The following is a 16,435-nucleotide window of genomic DNA, read 5'->3' as shown; positions in this document are numbered from 1 at the left end:
TAGCTGTATGGATTTTTTTAAAGGACGATTCACTTTGTTGCTGAATGCCCCCAAGAAAATGTACATTGCACGTTTGTTACCGGCATTTCAGCTAATCTTAGGACTATTTAAAGTATCTAAACAAATTTCCCAACTTTCTTTTGCAGCAGAAACTTATAATGGAATGTCATTTGTGTTTTTTTTGGAGACAGAGTCTCGCTCTGTCGCCCAGGAAGCTCCGCCTCCCGGGTTCACGCCATTCTTCCGCCTCAGCCTCCCGAGTAGCTGGGACTACAGGCGCCCGCCACCGCACCCGGCTAATTTTTTTGTATTTGTAGTAGAGACGGGGTTTCACCGTGTTAGCCAGGATGGTCTCGATCTCCTGACCTCATGATCCACCTGCCTCGGCCTCCCAAAGTGCTGGGATTACAGGCATAAGTCACCGTGCCTGGCCTTTTTTTCTTAAAAAGGCAAGCTAATTAGCCATCAGCCTTATTAGATGTGATAATTAGGATCCAATGGCTGCGAGTGTTGTTGGAATGAAAATGAATAAGGTCTGACTTACACAAAGACTCCCCCAAAGATTAAAATACATGATTTGTCCTGCAACCTGTTGTAGGATAGTTGTAGAAGACCACTATATACTTAAAAAGATAAATCCTCCCAAAGAAATGCTGTTCTACCTTCTACAATATTATTTTCTGCCCAGTCCCCAGTTTAAGTAAGTCATTTTTCAGGAATTAGAGCCTCATTTAAAATTTTTTTTAAATTTATCATTTTCTTATTTCCCATGGAAGTATTTTCCCATATATCAGGCTTTGCAATTTGGGCAAACCACTTAACATCTTTAGGTAAGTTTATTCATCTGTTTGATGAAAGAGCTGGGTTAGGTGGTTTTTAAAGGGGCCTCTCCATGCTGTGGTTTTAGATGGAAATTCTTGAATTTGAACTAGGCTCTTTCTCCGCTTCTTAAATTCCATAATCAAATCGCGACTGGAGGGGAGGTAGAAGGTAGATTGGAAAGGTCCCCTGTGTGATGTTGGTGGGATCCGGAAAGCCAGCCTCCTCCTGGCCAGAATCAGTCATGGAGATGTGGAAAGAACATGCACTGCCTGTTGCCCTGCGCTCACTGGCTGTCTCTAGAGACGGCTGTCAGGAGGAAGGGTCGCACAGGCAGGACGAGACCCCGTCCCCAGGTGGGCACAGGTGCCCAGTGGGCGTGCTGCCGGGTCAGGTCACCAGGCTGAGAAAGCAGGAGATGCTACTGCTGAGGAACTGTCACTTGTCATTTCAAGGTCCACTCCTCCACCCTCTGGCAGCATGAGTCGCTCTGAAAGATTTTGAAGCTGGGACAGGAGAGGGTGAGTGAGGTGAGGCCTCCGCATGCCAGGTTTTCACTGGCACATTCCCCATCTTCATCTTGACCATCAGCAGCTGCACTGCAGCCCTGCTCATGGTCAGAAAGGGAGAGAAACGTGAGAGGGAAAGAAAGGCTGGTAAGAGAAGGAGAACACAAAAGCATGATGCCTTAGGAAGCCGCTCCCAAGAATCCTGGGACAGGCCCCTGTGCTCAGCTGAAGACGGGAGCTGGAGGCCAACATGGTGAAGGTGGCTAGAACAGGTGAGCAGCCCGGAGCAGGTGGGCCGCTCATTCTCTTGTTCATTGCAAAACACGTCTTGAGCATCTTTGCAGGCAATGTGCTACGTAGGGTCTGGGGTTGGGGTGAGGGATCTGCGAGGGGGCTGCTGAGATGACATAGATCCAGACTTTGTTTTCTCAAGAAGGGCTGGCTGGCCAAGAAGCCAGATGTGAACAGCTGCATGACATGAAGTAATCTGAGGGGACAAGCACGGAGAGTGGTTTGGTGAATCTGGAAATGCTGTGTGGAGTAAAGGTGTGGCCTTAGACGTGTGGTTCTCCATGGGGGTGGTCCTGCCCCCAGGGGACACTGGGCGATGTCTGGAGACATTTGTGGCTGTCAGACAGGGGTCGGGGGGTTTCCTGGCATGGAGTGGGTGGAGGCCAGGGATGCTGCTCAGCACCCTGCGGTGCCCAGGACGGCCCCACCCCAGAGTGTATTCCTGCCCCTCATATCCGCATTGCTGAGGTCAGGAAAGCCTGTATGACATGACAAGCTGACTGGAGAGAGGGTTTCCCCACTGCTCATCACTTGCCTGGGATCCCCTTTGGAGCTGCTGGCTGCTGTCTCTCTGCCTCCCTCCTTCTTCAACGCAGCAGTCGCTTTAATCTTAGCTGTCATGGGCGGGTGGACTTTGAGGGACAGAGGGCTGCCCAGCCTGCCTGGCCCTGCTGGAGGGGTCTTGTCCATCCCCACCCTGGCAGGTGCATCGACCCCATCCTCACCCTCCCTGCGTTGTGTGCAGGAGACACCAGTGCCAGCCTCCGGTGGCCCTCCATGCACTGCAGCCACCTTGTCACTGCGAGTCTGGACCACTGTGTGCCATGCTGGCCTCCCTCGATTCTGCAGACCTTAGACTTGTAGGCAGTGGCTAGCTGCTCAGTGAAGGGGCTGGTGCTCAAGCCTGGGGGTCTGGCAGGCGTAGGCTCTAATTCCGTTTGAATCAGAGGGTCCTTGGGGGTTGTGTGGACATCTCATTTAAACACTCCATCTGGAATCAGAGGAAGCCCGGCTTTCCCCACAGAGCAGGCGCCAGGGGAGAGAGTTTCAAACCAAGTAGCTGGATGCATGAGGGAGAAGGCGGCCTAGGAGCAAGAGCGAGAGCGGCAGGACAGGAGGGATACGAGACACAGCAGCTCACGGGAGGGGATGTGGGTGACCCCAGCAAGGGCCAGGCACCAGAAAAGGACAGACAGGTGACGTTGGTCTCTGGAAGGGGAGGGAAAGGACGAGCAGATATTGAATATGCGCGACTGGCCAGGGAGCGACCCCCAGATCTTTACATTCTGAAAAACCCACTGCTTTAAACGCACAGGGAACTGCTTGTGGGGATAGACAGAGGGAACGATCATTCTAAGTCACGCTGATTTACCTTTTCCTCCTGGTTACTGAGAATGAATGAAGAGCACTTACTTCTCAACTGGAACCACAGAGGGCTGGAGAAATGTCCAAGTCCAGTTCGAGCTCATACAGTCACTCCCCACGGGGACTGTATCAGTTCATGATAGCTCCAATAGCATCAACTAAATTCTAGAAACTTCTAAAGCAAAAGCTAAGCTTGTGTTGTTATTTGGAGTTCTCTTTGGCATGGGGTTGGGGAAGCGATTTATATACAGAAAAGAGACGGAAGCTCCACGTAGGTCGGGAAGCTGTGGCTCCGGAGGCTCTAGTCATAAAAACATGTGCTTCCTCCTCCTAAAGGAGTGACTTAGCCAAACCCAAGCCAAAGCCAGTTCCAATCTAGCCTGCCTCTTCCTGCTTTGTGACCTTCAGCTCATGGCTCGCCCTTTCTGAGCCTCAGTTGCGTGTGTGTTGTGTCTAGAGCAGAGGTGATGTGGTCACGGCTTCCTCAGAGTCAGTCAGCCCCCACGTGTACCAGCTTTGCCCGCAGTCTGGGGCTCGGTCTGGCCACCAGCTGCTGCCGCTGCTGTTGTCCTTGGGGTTGTGTCCCTCTTTCTTTCGGCTAGTTTGGTTTTTTGGTTGTTTTTCGTTGTTTTGTTTTGTTACTTGTTTATTCTTTTTTTTTTTTTTTTTTTTTTTTTTTTTTTTTTTTGAGACGGAGTCTCGCTCTGTCGCCCAGGCTGGAGTGCAGTAGTGCAGTCAGCTTACTTCAACCTCAAATTCCTGACCTCAATAATCCTCTGGCCTCAGCCTCCCAAAGTGCTGGAATTACAGACATCAGCCACCTTCCCCGGCCCCCAGTTTGTTGTTGTTGTTGTTTGTTTGTTTGTTTGTAGAGATGGGGCCTCGCTATGTTGCCCAGGCTGGTCTCGAACTCCTGGGTTCAATGGATCCTCCCACCCCTGCCTAGGACATATTTCATTGATCAGGCACCTGCTGGGATCCACACTCGGGGTGGGCACATCAGCTATATCATTCCCTTCCCCCTCCCAGCCCCTTTCTCAGATGAAGAAACCAAGGCCACTGCCACAGTCAGTAAGCGAGTGACAAGCCTGGGACTTGAACCTGAAGCCTGGCCTCCTCCCTCTGCTCCGGGTGGTCATACCTCCTTCCCAGCCACTCGGCATTCCCCTTGGCATTTGTTCTTATTTATATAAATAATGGAGGTTGCAAAGTCTTTTTCCCCCGGCTGCAGCCGACTCCCCAGTAAGATCCAAAGGCGGGGCCGGGAGTAGGAAGGGAACCAAATGTTCCGTTTCTTTGGATGCATTCTGTGGGGCAGGGCTCTCTGCCTGCCTACGGACAGTCTTCAGGTGACAAGGTCTTGATCAGCCAGACTTGTAAGTGTGAAGGGTGGGCTCCAACCCTCTAAAGAAGGGATCCTACAGACAGCAGACCTTTTCGACATCGAAATGTCTGGAACCCCCACCTTGGTAGTTAATCCCTTGGTTTAGCACACACACTCTCTATGCGGTGAAAATTCTTGGGAGGATTTTTTGAGCCAGGGAATGAGAAGACATTGTTATCTTTTGAATCACCCCAATGTGAAAGAAAATTGGCTGGGAGAGGGCAGAGGCTGGAAGCAGGGAGACCAATTAGGAGGCGGATGTGGTGGTTCCAGGTAGGAGATGGGGAGGCAGGGGCTCACTAAAATAGTAGCAGCAGGAGCGGAAGGAAGGGGGAGGCAGAGATGGTATCAGGTGGAGACAGCAGGCTGAGTCACCAGCGACACGTGCCCCGGGGCGCAGGGAGATGCCCAGTGCCTTGAACAGCCCCCTGGCTTAGGAAACGCAAGAGGAGCAATTTTGGCGGGGGGAGAGTTTCCCTTGGACTTGTTGAGGCACCTGAGGGGCGCCCAGGCAGAGAGGTCTGGGAGGCAGCTGGGGAAGGGAGCCGGAGTCAGGTGATTTGGGTGGTGCTGGGAGTCCTGGTGCCGTGAGGTCGTCCACATTGAGTGTGACGGGGGAGGGGCACAAGGGTGGAGGCCGAGGGTGGGAGACAAGCAGGGACCAGTGCAGGGGACTGAGAAGGTATCATTAGGGGGAAAAATGAAACCAGATGACAACAGCACCCAGACACGAGGGAGGACGGAGCTTCGAGGAGCGACACGAAACACTGCAGAGAGTACAAGTTCAGAGGAGGCCCGAAAACTGCCCCGTGAGGACCTCAAGAAGAACGGTGGGCAGACATGAGAACGCAGAGAGAAGACGACAGAGGCTCCCTCCTGAGAGTCTGGACTTACAAATAAAAAAGAATCCATATCTCCAGAGAAGATAAAGGATAAAGAGCAGGGTTTCAGTGGCAGTGGATGTTCTCCTCAAATGGGTGTGATGTGAGCTTGTCTATAAGCTGAAAGAATGGAGCCTGTGCAGAAGCCAGATTGCAGGCTTGATCGGTGGGTCCTTGGAGGGAGATGGAAGGCTCTAGAACCTTCAGGAAGTGGGCCAGCAGCCTTTTCCTGTAAAGGACCAGAGAGTACATATTTTAGGCTTCTGCTGGGGTCTGTCTCAGCTCCTCGCCTCTGCTGTTGGAGCACAAAAGCCATCATAGATAATGGGAAAATGGGAGTTGAAGATGCAAGGAACTGGATATAGACAGTCTGGATGTGAGATAGTGGGGGGAGGTCAGCACAGGGAAGGAGTTGTGGGGTAGAAGGAAGTGGAAGAGACAGCATGGCAGGGGCATGGCTGAGAGCCAGGAGGTGCAGAGGCGGTGTCAGAAAAGGGGGACAAAAGAGTTGCAATTTTAGAATGGAATCTTGCAAGGAGAAAAGTACAGAGAAAAAATGTACTTCGAGGCTTTCTCCCAAAGGCATGTGTGTGGATGTGTGAACACAGGCTCCCCCCCCATCACTTTTTACTACAAGAATGGTTGTTTTTTGTCTAGTGGGAGGAGTCAACATTCAATTTAATAGAAAAATGTCTGGAGTAAGAAAATGACACGTGTCTTCTGAGTGGTTTTGGCCATTTTTCTCATATTATCCTGCGTCAGGTGGTGTATGTGTGTGCATGTATGTGTGTCGGCATGTGTACTTTTGTGTATACATGTATGTACATGTGTTTGTGTGTGTGTGTTTGTGTATATGTGTATGTCCGTGTATATTTGTATATATGCATACGTGGGGAGTGTATACATGCGTCTGTGTGTGTGTGACACTCTCATGTCCACTCCTGGGGGACAGATGTCCACTCCTGGGGGACAGAGCACCAGCTGCTGCTCGGCCTCTAGCTTGGTATCCAGTTACCTTTCACTCCAATGTGTTGGACTTTAGGGCACCCCATAACCTAAGGAGAATTTCCATTTCCTAGAAACCAAGTTTTGTGGTGTTGAAGTTATTGCTAGAAGCAGTGGAATCAGGTTGCCTGCCAAAAGAGTATTTGCTGGGTGAAAGTGTCATGAAGACTTGGTGGTTTTTTAATTCAAAATTCACCCTGAATTTGGTATATTATTGATGGCAGTTAAAATCAGACCACATCAGAGACGAGGTAACCATACTTTAGTTTGGACAATTTTTATATTAATAGTCAAATCAAGGCCAGGCGTGATGGCTCACACCTGTAATCCCAGCACTTTGGGAGGCCGAGGTGGGAGGATTGCTTCAGTCCAGGAGTTCGAGATCATTCTGGGCAACATAGCAAGACCCCTGTCTCTACAAAAAATTAAAAATTAGCCGGGGCGTGCTGGTGCTCACCTATAGTTCCAGCTACTCGGTTGGCTAAGGCGGGAGGCTCACTTGAGCCAGGGAGGTCGAGGCTGTAGTGAACTATGATCGCATCACTGCACTCTAGTCTGGGTGACAGAGCAAGACTCTGTCTGAAAAAAAAAAAGTCAGGTTTCTAAAAGGGAAGGAACGGGTGTTTCCACTGTGAAGACGGGGGTCCCTGGCTTAGGGGAGGCCTTGTCAGCGCAGCCTGCTCTCAGCCTCTGAAGATTAGAACCTGCGACTTAGGGGCCTACTGGGTGTCCGCACTCCCCCATCCCCCTTCCAGTCTGCAAACAGCCCTTTCTCAGGCCAGTTGTCAAGGGCTTGGTTCTGATCCTTTTCTAGAGAAAGGAGGGAAAGTTTGGCTCCTGAGAAGAAAACAGGAACAGAAGCCCAATTCTTACGAAAAGAAAAAGGAATTTGAATTCTGAAGATACTTGATTTCAGAGAAGCTCGGAGCCAGCTCCAGTCCTTGAAAGCCCATTGCTACAAGAGGAGAAAAAAAAAACAAACCCAAAAGTGAGGAATGACGGGCACCCCCGTGGCTTAGGCACGGAGGGAACGATGGTTACCCTCGGTGTGCATTGAAGCCTGCTGCTCTGGAATGTGTGGGTAGCCTTCAGAGGGTCCTGTTCGTTTATTTCACACTCCTTGCCTGGCTGAATTGTCATGATTTTGCATCCTGCCTACTCTCCTTTTTCATCTTCCTGTTCTCAACCTGTCTACAGGCCTGTTTTACTCGGGGGCTGTTTGTCCAGACCCCTTCTCAGACATCACAAATCCATTTTGAACAGAGGTCCTTCTGTCCCCCAGGGGACACTGGGCAATGTCTGGGAACATCTGTGGTTGTCACAACTGGGGGTGCTCTTGGCATGGAGTGAGTGGAGGCCAGGGATGCTGCTCAGCACCCTGCAGTGCTCAGGACGGCCCCAGCCCAGAGATGGATCCGTCCCCAATGTCCACAGTGCCAAGTGGGGACACACACTGTCATCTTTGGTGATTATCAGGGCAGAGTAATAACTCTTGGCACTGAGAACCAACTGGGTCCACAGGGAGTAATCCTGGTGCAAGAAAGGACATGGTTCCACCATCAAGGAGGGTTCAAGAATCCACTTTTCGGCAAGGAGATGGCTTGGAGGTGTCCTCCCTGTGCGTGGGGCCAGGCCACACAAGCCTGAACAGTGAGGACAGAATCTTAAAACACACATCACTTGCTCCGAGGACCTGGCCCTCAGAGGGGAGCCGGGAGAAGGAAATGGACAAGACTTTTCTGGGCAGCGTAATGACACTGGGAGTGTTAAGACAAGCACCAGGACAGAATCTGGGCTTTGAAGCAACTGGTACTCCTGAGAGCACTCCGGGCTTGTTCCTTCTTGTTCGGAGGGAGGAAATTAATTGCTTTCTTAGGGCAGATGAACTCTGGTACCATCTGGAGGCCAGCGAGTACCAGGAGAGGAGGAGCTGATGGCCGGAGGAGGCCACGTGCCTCCCAAACACCGAGGCTCATCAGCCAATCAGAATGAAGGTAACTAAAACCACTCAGCTAACTCTGCCCCAATTATCACCAAAGATGACAAAACATTGTCTAAATACTGATCTGAACTATGTGAGGCAGGTGACAGCTCCATTTGGCATATGGAGGAACAGGAATAGAAGAGAGATTGCTTAAGGTCGCAGTGAGTCAGCGGCTCAGCCAGGAACGGGCCCAGAAATTGCTCTCAGCGTTTTCTGCATTTCCTTTCCTGACATTGCTGGTTACTAGGTGATGGGAGTATTTTTCTGTAAACAGAAGCCTCTTCCCTTTGTGCCCAGGCAGATTCATTCATCACGGCCGTAGTCCAGGGCTGCTTCTAGCTGCGTCTCTCCTGTGCCCCCTCACATGAAGTCAGGAAGCCACGGGAGATGTTCCCACTGGCGCGTTTGACTCAGCAGTGGCTCCAAAAGGTCAAGTGCGCATCTGGTTCACTTGAATGTTCGTTCAAGGTCAAATGAGCGTTTCGTGGATTCCAAAGGCTGGTGCCGGCCAAGGAGGGGAAATTGCGCCGCTGGTTCTGTGCTTTTCCCCTTTATTTCATGCCCGCCCTGATCTTGGACCAGATGGTAAATGAAACGTGCTCAGCTTATAAACAGCACTCCGGGCATATTTCTGAGGCACGAGGGAGGGAGCTTTGGGCCAGCCAAGCCCGTTAGCCAGGCAGGGCCAGGCTGGGTGACAGGTCGTGTTGCGGCCCCTCCCCTTTATATTGGCTGTTCCGAGGCTCCTGTAACCCAGTCTAAGAGGACACAGGGGAAGGCAGTCAAAGAAAGACTGCCCAGGTCCTCGCCACAGGAAGAAAAACAGAAGAGAGGACAAAGGAACGCGAGAAAGCAAGGATGGCAGGGCAGTCACTGAATGGGTCCAAGTTCCCACAGCAGATTCAGGTTCAGAGAAGAAGCATGGCCTCCACTCACTCACATCTACTGTCTTGCACTGGATTGAGGGGTTCCCAAACTGGGTGCTGCAAAGGTGCTCCACAGTGTGCGTCCCTGTGCCCTGTGGACTTTACCTTGAATACACCCACGCCCTCGGGGCCCTGCCCTCTCCCCACTCTCTGCTGCGCTCTCCTCTGCCAGGTGGAGGAGTTACTCAGGATCCAGCATCACCCCTTCTGGGAGGACCATGTGAGCTACTGCGCTTACCTGGAAGCACCGCCAGGATCATGAGCCACTCCTGCTGGGCTGACAGCTCATCGCTGGTGTCTTGTGTGTGTGTTTGTTTAACTCCTTATCATGGAAATTTCAAACATCCACAAAGTAAATACATAATGCAATGAAACTTATGAAGCCACCACCCTCTACAGGGTGTCAGGGTCCTGCCATTCTTATAACACCCGGATACCCGTACCCACTCTCCATCCTCCTCTACACCCTTGTATTTTTACAGGCTTCGTTGTCATTGTTAAAATTCACATACAGTAAGTGCGCAAAACTTAGCTGGCTAATTTTGACGAATCACGACTCCATGTAACCCCACACTGTATTATCATACAGAATGTGTCCATCTCACTGGAGTGTCCCCTCCTGTCCCTTTCCAGTCACTCTCGCCCACCACCACCTGCCCCCCCACCCACTATTATGATTTTTTTTTTAACTTTAGTTTTAATCCACTCTACTCATCTACTCTTTTGGACTCAACTTCTTTCACTCAGCGTAATGATTTTGAGATTCATCCATGCATTGTGAATTTCAGTAATTAATTCCTTTCTATTCATGAAGAGTATTCCAGTAGTATTCCTCTATTAGCTTTTTAGCTGTGCTCTTCTTTTCCATTTTTAGTGGTTTTAGGGTTTTCAATATGAATCTTTAAATCATCATAATCTACAATTTCTCGTCCACTCTCCTGATGAGGAACATTTGGGTTATTTTTGCTTTTTGGTGACTGAATCAAACTGCTATGAATAAGGCTGAGGTGGGCAGATCATTTGAGCCCAGGAGTTTGAGACCAGCCTGGGCAACATGGTGAAACCCTGTCTCTACCCAAAATACAAAAATTAGCCGGGTATGGTGCTGCGCGCCTGTAGTCCCAGCTACTTAGGAGGCTGAGGTGGGAGAATCGCTTGAGCCTGGGAGGTTGAGGATGCAGTGAGCTGTGATTGTGCCACTGTACTTTATCCTGAGGGAGACCCTGTCTCAAAAACAAAAAACAAAAACCAACAAACAAAAAGCTGCTATGAACATGCTTATACAAGTTATTATTATTTTTTTGAAGAGATATGTCTTCATGTCTCTTGGATAAAAACTACAAGAGGAATTCTGGGTTAAAGGGCAGGTTTAACTTTCTAGAAAACTGCCAAACCTCTTTCCAGTGTGGTCATATCATTCATATCTACACATGGGGATGTGTGAGAGTTTTAGTTGCTCCATGTACTTACAACATTGGATGTTGTCAGACTTGTCAGCTTTAGCCATTCTAGTGAGTATTTAGTGATATCTTGATATAGTTTGAATTTGCATTTCCCTAGTGACTAATGAGGCTGAACACTATTCATGTACTTTTGGGCATCTGTATATCTTGCTTTGTGAAGTACCATTTTTTAAAGTTATTTGTCATCTTATATTGAATTGTAGGAGTTTATATATATAGATATAGATATAGATATAGATATATTAGGATCAAAGCCCTTTATGAGATACATGTTTTGCAAATATTTCTCCCAGGCTGTGGCTTACCTATTCATATTCTTAGTAAAATCTTTTAATGAGCAGAGGTTTTAAATTTTGGTGAAATCTAATTTCTCAAGTTTTTCTTTTATGCTTATTTGTGCATTCTAAGAAACCTTTGTCTAACCTCCTGTGTTCTCTCTGAGAAGTCTTATAGTTTTTAGCTTTTATGTGTAAGTTTATGTTCTAACTTGAAATCATTTTTATGTATGGTGTGAGGTAGGGGTCAAGGTTCATTTATTTTCCCCAATATGGATATTCTGTTGATCCATCACCATTTGTTTAAAAGACTTTTCTTTCTCTGTTGAATTGCCTTGACACCTTTGTGAAAATCCAGTTGAGGAAGAAAAGAGCTGAGGCTCCATTAGAAAAAAAAATCAATTGATAATCTAAGTGTGGGTTATATTATTTATATATTGTTGAATTTGATTTATTAATATTTTAAATTATTTTTGCATATATGTGCATAAGAGATATTAGTCTAAACACTTTTCTTGTAATATATTTGTTAAGTTTTGGTGTCAGGGTTTACTGACCTCATAAAATGAGTTGTGAAGTATTCTTTTTTTATTTTCTGATGGCATTTGTGTAATAATTCCTTTTTCAGTATTTGATAGCATTCACCAGTAAAACTATATGTGCCTGAAGTTTTCTGTGTAGGGAAGTTTCCAATAACATATTCAATTTTTTTGTTATATGTATTACATTCACATTTTTTGTTTCATCTGTGTCAGTTTTGTTATGTTGTGTTTTTAAAAAAGTGTTCATTTTATATGTTATTGAATTTATGGGCTAAAGTTGTTTGTAATAGTTCTCTATTATCATTTTGATTTCTGTAGAATCTCTAGTGATATATTTCATTTCATTCCTGATATTGGCAATTTGGGTTTTCTTTTCTTATCAGTCTTTCCAGGAGAAGTTGTTAATTAACTTTTTTTAAATACTTGCTTTTTTTTTTTTTTTTTTTTTTTTTTGAGTTGGAGTCTTGCTCTGTCACCCAGGCTGGAGTGCAGTAGTGCAATCTCAGCTCACTGCAACCTCTGCCTCCTTGGTTCAAGCAATTCTCCCACCTCAGCCTCCTGAGTAGCTGGAATTACAGGTGCCCGCCATTACACATGGCTCATTTTTGTGTTTTTAGTAGAGACAGGCTTTCACCATGTTGGCCAGGCTGGTCTCGAACTCCTGACCTCAGGTGATCCACCCACCCTCGGCCTCCCAAAGTGCTGGGATTACAGGCATGAGCCACCATGCCTGGCCAAGACTTGCTTTTTTAAAGAGCAGTTTTAGGTTCACAGCAAAATTGACAGGAAAATACAGAGATTTCCCATATACCCCATACCTCCACACATGCACAGCCTCCCTCATTATCACCATCACCCTCCAGAGTTGTACATTTGTTACAGTTGATGAAATCTGCATTAACACAGCATTTTCACCCAAAGTCCATAGTTTCCTCGAGAGTTCACTGTTGGTGTTGTACATTCTATGGTTTGAACAAATGTATAATGACATGTGTCCACCAGTATAGTGCCATACAGAACAGTTCCAGTGTCCTAAAAATCCTCTGTGCTTTGCCTACTCATCCCTCTCTCTGATCCCTGGCAACCACTGATCTTTTCATTGTCTTCATAGTTTTGCCTTTTCCAAAATGTTGTTTAATTAGAATCATACAGTATGTAGCCTTTTCAGACTGGCTTCTTTCACTTCATAGTATGTGTTTAAATTTCTTCCATGTCTTTTCATGGCTTGATAGCTCCTTTCTTCTTCTGAAAAAATTTCAGTTTTGAAGAAATATTGCTTTTGTTCATTTTCTCCATTGTTTGTGGAGTTTCTAATTTCATTAATTTTGTTCTTTATTGTTTTTCCTTCTTTCTATTAAGTTTAGTTTGTTTGTCTTTCTATAGCTTTTTAAGGTTGAAAAGGTTCTTAAATCTTTCTAATATAAGCATATAAAGCTAAACATCTCTTTCTAAGCACTGCTTTAGGTGTGCCCACTTTTTTTTCTTAATAATTTTACTTCTTTTTTTCACCCACAATATTTGTACCAGTGCCCACAAATTTTGATACAAAGTGTTTACATTATAATTCAGTTCAAAATATTTTCTATTTTTCTTTGGGGTTTATTATTTGACCCATGGATTATTTTGAAGGTGTATTTTAAGTTTTCTAAATATTTGGCATTTTTCTAACGTTCTTACTGATCTCTAATTTACTCCACTGTGGTCAAAGTGCATACATGCTCTGTATAATTATGGTATTTTGAAATGTATTGAGGCTTATTTTATGGCCCAGAACATGACCCATCACAGTGAATATTCCATGTGCATTTGAAAAGAATGTGCAGGTTTTGATTGTAGTGTTCTCTAAATGTCAATTACATCAATGTGGTTGATAATATAATTCAGATATTCTGTATCCTTAGTAATATTTCTGCTTAGTTCTTCTAATTTTGATTCAGTAATCAAAATTACTGAATGAAGGATGTTTAAAATCTCCGATTATGATTGTTTATTTCCTCCTTTAGTCTTGTTAATTTTTACTTTACGTATCTTGAAGCTGTATTACTAGGTACATACATATCTGTAATCAATATGTCATACTGATAAATTGATCATCTTATGATGAAATTTTATCTGCAGTAATATTCCTTGTCTTGTCAATGTCTCTAGTATTGCTAGTAATATTTCTCATCTCAGAGTCTATTTTGTCTGATTATTACAGCCGCTCCAGCTTTCTTAAGATCAGAGTTTGCAGGCCGAGTGTGGCGCTCACACCTGTAATCTCAGCACTTTGGGAGGCCGAGGTGGGCGGATCATGATGTCAGGAGATGGAGACCATCCTGGCTAACAAGGTGAAACCCCGTCTCTACTAAAAATACAAATATTAGCCTGGCGTGATGGCGGGCGCCTGTAGTCCCAGCTACTCGGGAGGCTGAGGCAGGAGAATGGCGTGAACCTGGGAGGTGGAGCTTGCAGTGAGCTGAGACTGTGGCACTGCACTCCAGCCTGGGCAACAGAGCGAGACTCCATCTCAAAAAAATAAATAAATAAAAACAAAAGATCAGAGTTTGCACAGTGGATCTCTTTTTATTCTATTACTTTCAACCTATGTGTGCCTTTATTTTTAAGGAGGGTTTCTTTTAGGGAGCATATAATGGGATCTTGATTGTTATCCAGGCTGATCATTTCTGCCTTTTCATTCAAGAATTTAGTCTATTTACACTTAATATATTATTAATATGTCTAGATTTAGCAAAGCAATTCTGCCATTTGCTTTCTATTTGTGCCATCTGTTTGTTTGTTTCTCTCTTCTTTATTTCTTGCCTTTATTTAGATAATCAAATATGTTAAGTAGGATTTCATTTGATTTCTCTATTAGCTTTTTAGCTATACCTTTTTGTATATATATATTTTTTGTTAGTGGTTGCTTCAGAGGTTACAATGTGCATTGTTAATTTATCACAATTTACAGAGTTAACATGTTACTACTTTAGGTAAAATAAAAGAACCTTGAATGTATAATTTAATTTGTCCCCATCCTCTGTGTTACAACTGTCATGGAGAACATCTACATATGATATAAACCCCACAATGGAGTGTTATAAAGTTTTTGTTAAATAGTTTTATGTATTTAAAATGAATTAAGAGAAGAAAAGGAAAAATATAAAATATATAAAAATACGGTTTTTTATAATTACCTGCGTATTTATCATTTTAAGTGATATTTACTCCTAATAGATCCAAATTTACCATCTGGTATTAATTCCTTTCATTCTGAAGAACTTCCATTAGCATTTCTCATGGTAGGCAGAAAATGTTATCAGGTTTTGTTTATGCAAAAAATGTCTTTATTCCACCTTCAGTTTTTAAGAATAGTTTTGCTGGAGATAGAATTCTGGGCTGATAGGGTTTCCCCCCCCAGCATATTAAAAATGTCACTCCATTGTCTTCTGGTTGCCATTGTTATTGATGAGAAGCCAGTCATCATCTGTGCCCTTGCTCTCCGAATATAATATGTAGTTTTTCTCTGACTGCTTCTTTTAACAGTTTAACCATGACATACCTATCTTGGCTTTCTTTGTATTCTTTTTAGGGTTTGTTGAGATTTTTGGACCTCTAAGTTGATATCCATCACCCAATGTAGAGGTGTTTGGCCATTTTTCAATATTTTTTTCTCTTACATTCTCTTTTTCTCTTCTGGGACTCTCGTTACATATATATTAGACAGTTTGTTCTATTCATGTTTCTTCATATATTTTCTCTTCATTCTTCAGATTGGGTAAATGCTTTTTATCTATCGTTAAGTTCACTAACTCTTTCCATTATCTTTAACCAGCTGTTGAGTGCATCCAGTTAAGTTTTTGTTTCAGTTATTGCTCTAGAATTTCTATTTGGTTCTCCTTTTATACTTTCTGTTTCTTGATTGAGATTCCCATATGTTCATTCATTATGTATATAACTTCCTTTAAGTTCTTGAAGTTATTTTTAGTAGCTGCTTTAGTCCTTGAATGCTATCTGTATCATCTGGGTTATCTTGCGTTTGGTTATAATTAACTGCTTTTCTTTTTTCTTTTTATTTGTTACTCTTTCTTTTGAGTGTAGGTTACATTTTCCTGTTTCTTTTCATAGCTCATGGTTTTTACTGGGTCCTGGACATCATTAATGATGTATTGTAGAATCTGTAGGTTCATCTGAGTTCCCCTGAAGGCAAGTGACTTGGCTAGATTCAAACTCTCCCTCCTGCAACAGGCAGCAGCTGAAATCTTCACTTAATTTTTTTATCTTTGCACTGCTGGTTTTTCCCCAAGACCCCTGGTATCTCCCCCACACCTTTGTGGTGTAGTTGCTTAGCCAAAGATTCAGGTGTATTTTGTAGGAAGATTTGAGGGCTCACCCCTTCTGTGGCTCTCTCTCTTCCAGAATCTCCACACCCCAGCATTCAGAACTCTGTCCTCTGACCCTTCAGGATAACGAGGCTGATGCTTTCAGGCACCCAAGCATTTGTGGATTGGGGCATGCCCACAGGCAAAAAGCCACAGACTCATTGGTCTGACCTATAAGGCAACACATGGTAAATAGTGTGTTAAATTAGGGGAACAGGCTGGGCACGGTGGCTTATGCCTGTAATCCCAGCACTTTGGGAGGCTGAGGCAGGCAGATCACATGAGGTCAGGAGTTTGAGACCAGCCTGACCAACATGGTGAAGCCCCGTTTCTATAAAAATACAAAAATTAGCCAGGCATGATGGTGGGTGCCTGTAATCTCGTCTATTCAGGGGGCTGAGGTGGGAGAATCACTTGAACCCAGGAGGCAGAGCCAAGATCATGCCATTGCACTCCAGCCTGGGTGACAGAGCAAGACTTCGTCTCAAAAAACAATAATAATAATTAATAAAAATAAATTAGGGGAACACATTCATGTGTAAATGCCTGTGATGTGGAACAACTTGCTTTCTGGAAGGTGCATTCTGGCCATGGTGGACAGACCACGGTCTCGCCATTTATCCCCAACAC

At 45.1% G+C, this 16,435-nt stretch overlaps 1 protein-coding gene across 13 annotated transcripts in view; it reads left to right on the top strand.

Moving 5' to 3' along the window:
- RFX2 (regulatory factor X2) overlaps positions 1 to 16,435 on the top strand; it is a 208,085-nt gene that overhangs the window by 134,708 nt on the left and 56,942 nt on the right. For 4 of the 13 annotated variants that reach the window (XM_016934798.4, XM_054673239.2, XM_063801061.1 and 1 more), the window contains exon 2: positions 13,645 to 13,774. The exons of the other annotated variants lie outside the window; for them this stretch is intronic. The gene's annotated coding sequence lies outside the window, so the exon portion shown is untranslated. The remainder of the gene's footprint in view (positions 1 to 13,644; positions 13,775 to 16,435) is intronic. 13 annotated transcript variants of the gene reach the window in all.

This window comes from Pan troglodytes, chromosome 20, assembly GCF_028858775.2.
Source record: "Pan troglodytes isolate AG18354 chromosome 20, NHGRI_mPanTro3-v2.0_pri, whole genome shotgun sequence".
NCBI classification, from domain to species: domain Eukaryota; kingdom Metazoa; phylum Chordata; class Mammalia; order Primates; family Hominidae; genus Pan; species Pan troglodytes.
Note: the sequence above shows the minus strand (reverse complement) of the source record. Positions and strands in the feature narration are given on the sequence as shown.